Consider the following 12,888-nt stretch of genomic DNA (forward strand, 5'->3'; position numbering starts at 1 on the left):
GTCACTCCCGTCATATAGGAGGGATGATCCCATCTACATCACTCACATCCCTCCGCATAATTTGTTACATACCCAGTAATCACCTTCATAGTCCACCCATTTACGGGTGACGTTTGACGAAGCCAAAGTATGCAACTCCTTATGTAGGAAACCATGGTGACTTCAGGTCCAAGGACGGATAGTCATACTAATAGTCACACGAGAAAGTATATGACACTCATATAACGAACCATGATATTTTCTTATGGCGGGTCATTCAGTATACATTCTCCAATGCATACTCATGTGTCAACTTAATATCTAATATCCATGACTTGTGAGATCAAGTCATCGTATTGACCTACATGCTAGTCTCATCGTATTAACATTGTCCCTGAATGTTAATACTTGACTAGGAATGATTAAGAATAGTGTTCTCTATATCATCTCACTATCAATTCAACCAATCGATTGATATAGATAAGAACCTTCCACTCAAGGACGCTATTATACTTAGTTATTTGGCACCAATACAAGTATAATAACTATAAATAAATGTCTTTATAAATATAGGAATATGATACATTGAGTCCATACAATAATCATCACATGATCGGCTCTAGGGCTCTCACTAACAAATCGTTGATCAATTAACCAAATCAGCACACTTCTTAGCGATCTGGAAGACTGATTCGCTAGATCGATTGCCAGAGCTGTATTATCAGGAGATCATTAGATTGCATGATGTTCTCTTGAGTATTATATCGGATAGAGACCCATGATTCACGTCCTAGTTCTCGCAGAGTCTACAACAGGCCTTGGACACACAGCTTCGTTTCAGTATAGCATTCCATCCGCAGACAGATGGACAGTCACAGTGGACCATCCAAACATTAGAGGACTTGCGTTATAGATTTCAGAGGCAGCTGAGAGGACCACCTGCCATTAGTAGAGTTTGCCTACAATAACAACTATCATTCGGCTATCCAGATGGCACTGTTTGAAGCGTTGTATGGTAGACCTTGTCGGATACCCACCCTCTGGGAGGAGGTTGGGGAGGCCTAGCTGCTAGGACCTCAAAGAGCTTAGCAGGAGTCATAGTTGGTCCGTACTATCAGACGGAGGATGTTTGAGACACAGGACCGTCAGAAGAGTTATGCGGATCAGAGACGTAGACCCCTGAAGTTCTCTACCGGCGACCATGTATTTTTGAGAGTCTCACCCACAAAAGGGGTGAAGAGATTTGGTCTCCGAGGTAAGCTAGCTCCACGATACGTTGGGCCTTTCCAGATCTTGGAGAGGATTGTAGAGGTAGCTTATCATCTGGCGCTACCGCCAGCTCTGGCAGGCATTCACGATATATTCCATGTGTCTATGTTAAGGAGATATGTATCTGACCCAACACATATTCTGTCAGACATATCAGTTCCCATTCAGCCTGACGTTACCTACGAGGAGGTTCCGGTATGGATTCTGGACCACAAAGAGCATTAGCTACGGAACAAAATTATTCGACGAGTTAAAGTCGGATGACAGTATTATTATTATGAGGAGGCTACCTGGGAGCTCGAGGATATGATCCGAGCTCGATACCCCCACCTTTTTACTTGAGGTATGTGGGTTAGTTTTTCGTTCAGTATTTATACTGTTTATCTGTTGCTAATACTTGCTGATGGTAAATAATAAAAATTTAGGGATCAAATTTTTATTAGTGGAGGAGAATGTAAAATATGACAATAAAATAATAATTAAATAATAAGATTTAATAGACGAATAACCTAAACAAAATTTTTAAAATTTTTTAGAAATTTTCTGGGAATTATTTAGAGCTCGTATAAGGTATTTTGCGGGGATGCATTTATAGGCTTGGAAAAAGCCTGTTTGGAATATCCACAAGTGAGATTTGATTGAGGAATTAACCTAGGATTGAATTAAAGATACCTAAGTTAATTTCTTTTCTTTTTATTTTCCTTATTTCCTTTCATTTCTCTCCCTCACCGTCCGATTCTTCCCCTAACTCGACGTCGCCTCTCCCTCTCACAACGCCGACCTCCTCTTCATCTCCCCCAACCCGATGCCTCGCGACGCCTCACCTCCCACGCATACAAAGCCATCGGCCACGGGAAGCCTCGCCCTCTCCCTTGCGTCGTCGCCCCACCATTCTTCTCCAAATAGGTCAACCGTTTTCCCCATCCCTAGCCACAGACACCAAGAACTCACCGGGAGTCTAGCGCTCAATTCCATCTTTCAGGTAAAGCTCTCTTCGTCGATCCACCTCCCTCACAATCCCGACGTCGTTACTGTGCCAGTACAAATTCTCCATCGCTGTGGCCTAGTTTTCGGGAGCCGAGTCTAACCTGGCAGCCTCACCATCCTCCATTGCTTCGAGTCAGCGACCACCTTGGATTCCTTCATCACCAATCTCTACCATCGCTTGACCTAGGCTTGGTTGGAGAGAAACTGAGAACATTAAGAAAGGGTAAGTTGGATGGATTTGGATTCTCGTTTTGTAGAGATCTGGGTTCCAATGTTGGTATGGGATGTTATGCTAATTGCGAGATGATTGTCTTTGGTTGTAGATTCATTGTAGCTTTGGCCATAAATTTTTGGCAGCGAGTACTTTTGGCTAGCAATTTCTAGTAGCTGATCTTCTTGGCGGTGCGTCAACAGGAGAAGGCTTGTAGTAGGGTAAGGGATCTTTGGTTTTGGGTAAGAAAAGGCTTGGTATAAGATTTAGCATCAATCTGATTTCATCTTGCAATTTGAGATTGGTGTTGGATTTCTTACCTTGGCCCGACGTGAAATTCTGGCTTGACCAGCACTATTTAGATAAGAAATCAGAGGTCGATAAGGGGTAAGTTGTTTGGTTTAGAGGTAGTGGATTGAGGTTTGGGTTGATGCCTTGATGTGGATGTGTTCGTATGTGGGGTTGTGATTCTTTATGGATTCTTGGATTGCTTAGTTAATAATGGAATTAAATTTGGTTGGATTAATTATATGCACGTTGTTACATGACCTTGATTCACGATGAACCGCTTGACATGGAGATAGTATTTTACACGTGCTATATTTGAGGCACGTTGTTACATGACCTTTGATTTATCTTTTTGATATTGTCATTCTGATATGCTTAGTGAGTTATAACTAGTAGTAATAGTTATGCTTATATCTACTTGGTATGTCACTACTTGATACCGTAGTTTACCATATTGTTATTTGTTATGCATTTATACTTATGTTCTCTTGATTCTAGCATTGTATACTTATGTAGTGATATACAATGTATTACCGGATATAGGTCTAGCTACTAGATATACTTGGCTTGTGTACCTAATTTTATTACTTGGCATGTGTACCTAGGTTTATTTTCTGGCATGTGTACCTAGATAATTGTTTTGGACTTGGCTTCCTTTTTGGTACACATTATGAGGAGGCTGGTATTTTTCAGGATTTACATGCTTAGTGTCATGCACCATCTTGCACGATTGCATGCTGAGCGATTGTTGACTCCATTATTGTTGAGCACATTGCCAGTTACATGGATCTGCACACACAACCATTCATGGGTTAATGGTATATCAGGCAGGGTGTGTTGCAGCAAATTGCTCTGTCAGGGCTCCACTAGTTCGCTCATAGGTAGTGTGATTGCAGTGTGGTAGCGGACAGAGATCCCTCCTCTTGACTATGACACAGGGAGATGAGAGCATTGAGCTCCCCTACTATGATTTGGGGTAGGAGGATAGGTATACTCCGACACATCCTATCCACTCGGTCACTCAGGAGTAGTGATGGCAGAGTGCATAGTTATCACAGCCCTACCTACTCAACCTCACCATAGTGTGTGAGGTGGCTGACTGACGTCAGGGGTGACCATGTCATTTGCATAATATGCATGGATTACATTTATTGCTTGTGATTGCTGCATATTGGATGTTCTATTTTTTTTGTTGCATATGGTTGACATGCATACAAGAGATATGAGGTATTTAGTCTGACTACCCTTATATCCGGATAGGAGGTCCTAGTTGTAGGGGATCGGTGGCCGGCTTAAAGGGGGGGTTTGATAGACGACACCATAAAAATGATCGCTTCCTACGTATTCGTTAGTGCATAGCAGAAAACAAAGAATACAACCACGAATACAAATATGAAAGCTAAATACAAAGGAAGAGATGTAAATCGCTAACACGCTCGTTTACGTGGTTCGGAGATAACTTGCTCCTACTCCACGGCATGTCCGTAAGGTGGACGATCCCTTAATCCGTCGGTGGATTAGTCCCTGGCAAACTCCGGCTAGCTCAACCTCCTTGTGGGTGGAGAAACCTCACCACAACTCCAACCAAGACCTCTTGGCACACAAAGATCTCTTGAGCACAAAAGACAACTAATTAGACTTTAACTAAGTCCAATTTCGTCAACTATAACCAAGCTCCCAAGCTTTGATTATATAGGCCGCGGGTTGAAAACCCCGCCTACCAATCGACTGTCAAAACATGCAGTCGACTACCCTCTGTGGAAATTCGACCGTTACATCCCAACGACTCGATACCAGTCGACTGGTGTAGTCGACTACTAAAACATGCAGTCGACTGATCCACACTGACTGAACGAACAGAACCATTCTGTTCGCACCCAGTCGACTGTGCGGTCGACTGCACCAGTCGATTGCTAAAACATGCAGTCGACTGCTACAGTACTGCTACAGTAAAGCCCTAAAACTAGGATTTTACTCCGAGTACAATCTCTCGTGCACTCGTACCCTCACCCTTATGACTTGCTTGATGTTTCTTTGAAGCCTTGACCTCTTGCCTTCAAGCCTATTTCCTTTGGCTCTCGTCCCTCGGATACATTCAAACCCGCGGCTCGTCCCAATGTTATCCTTCGCGTATGCCTCGAAGTCGGTTCCCTCGGCCCTTGTCCTCGCTGCTTTGTCCACGGTCCCTCGGATGCTCCATCCTTCACCGGACCTGAAGCCATCAACCTGAGTCACATGTGTATCATGTAAACCTGCACAACTCAAATACACATATCAAATACAAGGGTGAACCTAACTTAAACCCTTTGCCCAAATACCAAAACACATGGTCGCACGGACCATTGGGATTGCTCCAACAATCTCTCCCTTTTTGATATTTGGCAATACGTTTAAGTTAGGGAAAACAATAGCAAATAAATATGCTAAAACAAATGGACTTATGTTGTCAAGGCTACACACTTGGACTTACACCGCCGGATGGACTTACGTTGCCAAGGCTACACACTTGGACTTACACCGCCGAATCAATGCATCATGCATTGGAACCTATCCCAAGGCTCCCCCTACACCTATGCTCCCCATTGAGCTAGGAATTTTTAAGAACCTATCCCAAGGCTCCCCCTACGCAAAGGCACTAAGGTTTTCCCAACTAAACCTTACTTCTCCTCCTTTGCCTAACATCCAAAAAGCTTTCGAACAATATCCCAATTGTTGAAAACTTATTATCCAACTGACCCTAAACTCATGTATTTATCCCCCCATGGATCCTATACATCTATACGATCTGACCCGGTCAAAATCCAGTGCTGAAAATACTTTCAGACTGGTATCAGTCGACTGCAAGAAGTTACCCGTCGACTGGTACACTATTCATGCAAAAATCAGCCTTTTCTGGCCAACTTCAGAAATGCGCCAGAAATTCCACAAACCTCCAAAAATTCTCAAATTTTGTGGAGAGGTCTATTTTATCAATGTCTACTTGGGAAAAATATATATAAAAATATATTTATCACAAATCCCAAGATTGACACAAAACACGAAACTAGCTAAAAAGTTCAATTGAACATTGACCTAAAGTCCTAGTTTTGGCTTCCTCTTGATGTTTTTGCCCATACTAACCCACAATGCATCCCTGACATTGGTTTATATGGCATCTATATATCCAAAATCAATTTTCATGATATATGACCCCAATTGTCATATTTCTTACATGAAACATAAACCAATTGTGCTAAAACCCTAGGTTTGAGACTCAAGTCCGTCTCCAAACCACTTGGCATATTCCATGGCTTGTCTAGACTCCCAAGTAAAACTCCCTTGAGATCCATTGGCCATGGGTCCCAAATTGACTCTTTGAGCTCCCCCTAGAGCTCTTAATCTTAGTCACCTTCCTAGGTGACTCATCCACAATGGCTAGGCCACATCGGTGCACCTCCGATGACAATTGTCCTACAAATCTAACCTTTTTAACCTTGGATACCTTATCCTTGGTTAGTTTCTCCTTACCTTTAAATGACTTTCCCTTTTCATTTATTAGTTTCTCCTTGCTATAGTCATATGCAATCCTAGCATAAGACTTTCCCTTAGCCTTGGAGACACTAGATCGGTATCCCAAACCCGATCTATCATTGTTGGGTCTTTGGCTACCCAACACCATACCTAAACCCTTAGATCTAACATTGAATCTTTCTAGGGGTTTCTCCAACTTATCAAGCTTTGCCTTCAAAGCTTGATTTTCCCTTTCTAGGTTCCTAACCCTAGAATCAACATGTCCACCATGGACATTCCTAGACCTACCATTTCTAGGCATGTGTCTCCCCTTCTTGGGATTAATGCCTTGGGTTTCCTTAGGTCTATAATTTCTAGATTTATCATGAATAGACACCTTAGGGGTATGATCTACAATTACCCTATTCCTATCATGATATTTGAAACCAAAATTTTGCATGGGTAAATAATAAGAATTATTTCTAGCATGCATGGAGGAATTTAAATTTGACTTCAAATTTAAATTAGGGTTTACCTTACCCTTTACCTTTGGAGCTCCCCCTTGACATGGGCCTCCATTCTTCCTCCACTTCTTTTCCCACATCCTTAAATGCCCCAACTTTTTGAGCTCTCTCTTCCTTGGGCATTTAGTGTGGTAGTGCCCTATTTCACCACAAGTGAAGCATTTAATGTTCTTCTTCTCCTTCTTCTTCTTGGCACCATCATTCCTACAACCCAAATTAGTATCTAAAATAATTTGAGTGGGTTTAGGAGTTACCTTCTTACCCATTGGACATCTACTTTTGTAGTTGTTAGTTAAAGCCCTAGAGTCAATCATTTGATGATTGTTGTATGGACTCGTTGTATCATATTCTTATATATAAATAAAGGCATTTATTTATGGTTATTATACTTACTTGTATTAGTACCAAATAACTAAATATAATAGCGTCCTTGAGTAGAAGGTTCTTACCTATATCAATCGATTGGTTGAATCGATAGTGAGATGATATAGGGAACACTACTCTTAATCATTCCTAGTCGAGTATTAACATTCAGGGACAATGTTAATGCGACGAGACTAGCATGTAGGTCAACTCGATGACTTGATCTCACAAGTCATGGATATGGAGATATCAAGTTGACACATGGGTATGCATTGGAGAATGCATACTGAATGACCCGCCATGAGAAAGTATCATGGATCGTTATATGAGTGTCATATACTTTCTCATGTGGCTATTAGTATGACTACTAGTCCTTGGACCTGAAGTCACCATGGTTCCCTACATAAGGAGTTACGTACTTTGGCTTCGTCAAACGCCACTCGTAATTGGGTGGACTATAAAGGCGATTACCGGGTATGTAACAAATTATGCGGAGGGATGTGAGTGATGTAGATGGGATCTATCCCTCCTATATGACGGGAGTGACATCAATATTCTTGATAGAGTGAGACCACGAAGTGCATGACCATGCCCAAATGAGTCAATATGAGATATTGAGCTCATTTGATTGAGTGAGTCTACTTAGAGTTCAAGATTTAGATTGATTAGAGGATGACACGGTCTATACCTCACATTGATCAATCTAGATGTCAAGGATAGAAGGACACTTGTCATATATTGTGAAGAGTCACAATTAGTAGTCACAAGGTGATGTTGGATCTCAACATTCTTATAACTTGGGTAGTAATGATGTATTGCTAGATACCGCTCATTACTTATGCTTCTAAATGGGTTTAGGAGAATTGCCAACGTTACAAGAACCTATAGGGTCACACACAAAGGGAATTAGATGGAGATTAGGTTCATTTGATGAACCTAAAGGATTAGGTTAATGTGATGAACCAAATTAGATTAAGAGTAATCCAAATTCGGCTAATTGAGTTGGACTCAATTTGGTTCATGTATTAAATGAGTCTAATTTGGACTTAGATTCATTGAATCAATTTAATTCAATGAATAGGGATTCATTAAATTAAAATTGACTTGAACCAATGGTTAGATTTGATCAACCATGGGAGAAACGTGGTCAAGTTTGACTTGACTTGAGAGGAAGATGAAGAGTCAAGTTTGACTTAACCATTTGCCACCTCATTGGTGAGTTGGCAAGAAGTGGACCAATGATGATGCTCCACATCATCATGGTTGCTTAAGTGAGATGCCACCTCATGGGAGTTACCAAGAGTTGTGACTCTTGGCATCCCATGGAGGTTACATTCTCTCTTAAAGTGGTAGGCCACTTTAGATGAGGGAGTTAGTGCATTTTGTGTGCTTGGTGAGTAACTCCTTCTTCTTCCTCAAGCTCTTCTCTTCTCTCCCTCTCCTCCTCCATTACTGATCTTCTAAGGTTGCTAGCACATCCTTAGAGGTTCTCTCCATCAAGTTGTTCGTGTGGATACACATAGAGGAGTATCTACTTTGATACTCTCGAGATTCGGCGATGAACCTTGGACGAGCGGGATTGCGAAGGGCTTCGCATCAAGGGTAAATTCTTATCTCGTAGATCTAAAGTAGATCTAGGCTTAGAAACTCGTACGTGAAGTTTTTACAAAATTTTTACTTCGCACGGATCCGTGGCATGGGGGTTTCGGGGTTTCCGCAATGCAAAAAGCTGTTTTTGCAGCCCGAAAAACCCAACAGTAGTGTCCCCTTTCATTGCATCCGAAGCACACAATGTGATCTTTTGACTTTGCTTCGGTGGAGGTGCTCACTAGGTTGACTTCTTCCAAGATTTCTTCTTTTTCTTCTTCACTTGTCTTGGATTCTTCTTCAACCTTTGAGGATGTAGATGTTATATCTTCCTCATCCACACTTGTGGATGTCCTTTCTTCATCCTTTTCCTCAAATGTGACCAAATTCACTTCCTCTTCTTCTTTTGATGTTGAATTGGTCTCCACATCCGATTGATCCTTCTCTACTTGAGCTTCTTCATCCGTTTCTTCGGATTTTTCCTCCTCTTGTGTAGACAAAGGTTCTTCCCATGGAACCTTCTTTATCTTGCTCCACAAATCATGGGTGTTCTCATATTCACCTACATGACTCATCATGTCATTAGGTAAAATATCAATTAAAATCGATATTACCTTTGAATTTGCCTTTGACCGTGAGGTTTGCTCCTCCATCCAATGACGCGGTCGGAGTCTCTTTCCCTTCTTGTCCTTCGGAACTTTGAACGGCTCTTGGACCACCATCATGGTGTCCCAATCCGTGTTGAAGAAGACCTCCATCTTCATCATCCAATATGTGAAGTCCCATAAGCCTCCGCCTTCAAACTTTGGCGGTTCTATCAAGCCAGTCATCTTTGCTTCCTTGGCGGTTAATCCGACAGAGAGCGACCTCGCTCTGATACCACTTGTAAGGGATCGGTGGCCGGCTTGAAGGGGGGTTGGATAGACGACACCCCAAAAATGATCGCTTCCTACGTATTCGTTAGTGCACAACGGAAAACAAAGAATACAACCACGAATACAAATATGAAAGCTAAATACAAAGGAAGAGATGTAAATCGCTAACACGTTCGTTTACGTGGTTCAGAGATAACTTGCTCCTACTCCACGGCGTGTTCGTAAGGTGGACGATCCCTTAATCCGTCTGTGGATTAGTCCCCAACAAACTCCGGCTAGCTCAACCTCCTTGTGGGTGGAGAAACCTCACCACAACTCCAACCAAGACCTCTTGGCACACAAAGATCTCTTGAGCACAAAAGACAACTAATTAGACTTTAACCAAGTCCAATTTTGTCAACTATAACCAAGCTCCCAAGTTTTGGTTATATAGGCAGCGAGTTGAAAACCCCGCCTACCAGTCGATTGCCAAAACATGCAGTCGACTGCCCTTTGTAGAAATTTGACCGTTACATCCCAACAGCTCGATACCAGTCGACTGCTAAACCTTGCAGTCGACTGCTAAAACATGCACCAGTCGACTGCTAAAACATGCAGTCGACTGCTACAGTACTGCTACAGTAAACCCCTAAAACTAGGATTTTACTCCGAGTACAATCTCTCGTACACTCGTACCCTCACCCTTATGACTCGCTTGATGTTTCTTTGCAGCCTTGACCTCTTGCGTTCAAGCCTACTTCCTTTGGCTCTCGTCCCTCGGATACATTCAAGCCCGCGGCTCGTCCCAATGTCATCCTTCGCGTATGCCTCGAAGTCGCTTCCCTCGGCCCTTGTCCTCACTGCCTTGTCCATGGTCCCTCGGATGCTCCATCCTTCACCGGACCCGAAGCCATCAACCTGAGTCACATGTGTATCCTATAAACTTGCACAACTCAAATACACATATCAAATACAAGGGTGAACCTAACTTAAACCCTTTGCCCAAACACCAAAACACATGGTCGCACGGACCATTGGGATTGCTCCAACACTAGTGAGTACAACTTCTTTGCTTGTTCAGTTTTCGCATTTCCTATTTTTGATCAAGAGAGTGTACTCCATGATTATTACTGATAGCTATATCTTATTATGCATGTCAGCTTGATACCCGCTGAGTTCATTGAACTCACCCTGTTGCTTTATTTGTATTTCAGGTTGAGGTTGTCAGGAGGTTCCAGTCGCTAGTCTCCCACCTCGTGTAGATATGGTTTTATACTTTCAGACTTTGTTTCCTTGTTTTGTGATCTACATGCATGTGATGTGTAGATCTCGTACTCGTGGATGTTATATCGAGTTTTGGTCTACTACCCTTGTGTTTCGCTACGATGGTTTTCCGTTGTGGGTTGTGTTTTCCTCGAGTAGTGGAGTAGGTTTTATAATAAAGTGCGTGTTATGATTTGTTGTGTAGTCAGCCGGAGGCTGATTTATTATAAACTGTGTGGATTATTTGTTTATATTATTGTATATATTCTGGCTGTGTTGGCCGAGGATTGTGAGGCCCTGCGGGCGTTGTAGTCAAGTATTAGATTATCACCCGTAAAAGGGAAATGTTGCCGGAATTTCCTCTAGTAGGGACTCCCCCGGGGCTTGATGGATATTGGAATAATGTAATATTATCTTGGCATTGAGATAAAATAAAGTGATAATAGTATCTTTGTTTCTCAAAAAGGATATGTAAATAAAATATTGCAGGAATTTTGTATGGAAGATTGTCAATCTTGGCACCCTTGTTGAATGTGGAGTCAAGTTGTTTAGATTTAATGATGGTAAGAAAGTAAACCCAACATATATCAAAAGCTTGTTAGAAATTTGAGGTACTTGACATGTTCTAGACTTGATATTGTTTATGGAGTTGGACTTAATAGTCGTTATATGGAATTCCGAACTCAATTTCATATGAAGGCTGCCAAAAGAATATTGAGGTATGTTAAGGGAACTTTGGATTATGGTTTAATTTATTCATTTTTCAAGAATTACAAGTTAGTTGGATATAGTGATAGTGATTGGGAAGGAGATATTGATGATAGAAAAAATACTTTTAGTTTTCTATTTTGCATTGGAGATACTACATTCACTTGGAGTTCAAAGAAGCAACTGATTGTGATGTTGTCAACTTGTGAAGCAAAATATGTAGCTATTGTTACTTGTGTTTGTCATGCTATGTGGCTAAGCAAATTATTGAAGATAATGCATTTGCCACAAGAAGAAGATACTGAAAATTTTATTGATAATAAATTAGCTATTGCTTTGGGAAATAATTCTATTTTTCATGACAAGAGCAAGTATAGAGATACAAGATATTATTTTATTAGAGAGAACATCATTAAAAATGAAGTTCAACTAAAGTATGTGAAGACACAAGATCAAATTGTTGATATTTTCACCAAAAACATTGAAGATTGAAGATTTTGCAAGATTAAAAGCAAAGCTAGGAGTAACAAGAATTTAAGTTTAAAGGGATGTTGAAATAATAAACTTAATCTTTTATATATGAATGAATATTATTCATTAACTCGAGTATATTACTAGAGCATATCCTTAGCATCTAGAGCATATTCCTAACATTTAGTTATGAAGAGAAGTGTCTATTTAAAAATCTATTTGTCTGTGTCTCTTAAAGAATTTCTTTATATGTATAATATGTTCTTGTATTTGTCATTTGAATCAATGAAGAAGTTTAAAACAATTGTTATTGAGTTCTCCTTCATTCTCTTCCTCTCTATAGTTTCATCTTCTTTTGAGCATATCCGTCTTAGAAAATGACTGTGTTATTGTAGAATGATCCTCTGAATGCCCTCTTAAATCTTTTCCCTTCTAAATATTCTGATTCTTGTTCTTAAATAGTTAGTTCCTTCATCTTTTCTCCCGTGACTTCCAACAATCATTACGTTTAAAATTAACGAATCTAAAAGTTTACGACATGCTCTTCATGTGAAATCACACAAAACAGAGAGATATCGACCTTAAAGATACGGCTCTGATTGAGTTTATATATGGCATGAGCTCACTGCACCCGAAATCTCTGACCGAAATGTCGAACCATGAATTGCAAAACTGAAGATTGATTAATCTTCTACCATATGTTTTTGTCTGTCTGAAGAGCAATCTAGTCAAGTTGGATTCACACATCTCAAACTTTTGAAACTTGTTTGTTTGATTGAGCAGACGCAGCAGCATATGTTCTGTTTGCAAAGATAGCAATGATTATTTTATTTTATTTTATTTTGCGAATTCTTGTTTGTTAGTTCCAGTCCAAACTCCAAACACAGTGATATAT

Source organism: Zingiber officinale, chromosome 7B (assembly GCF_018446385.1).
Source record: "Zingiber officinale cultivar Zhangliang chromosome 7B, Zo_v1.1, whole genome shotgun sequence".
Taxonomy (NCBI): Eukaryota; Viridiplantae; Streptophyta; class Magnoliopsida; order Zingiberales; family Zingiberaceae; genus Zingiber; species Zingiber officinale.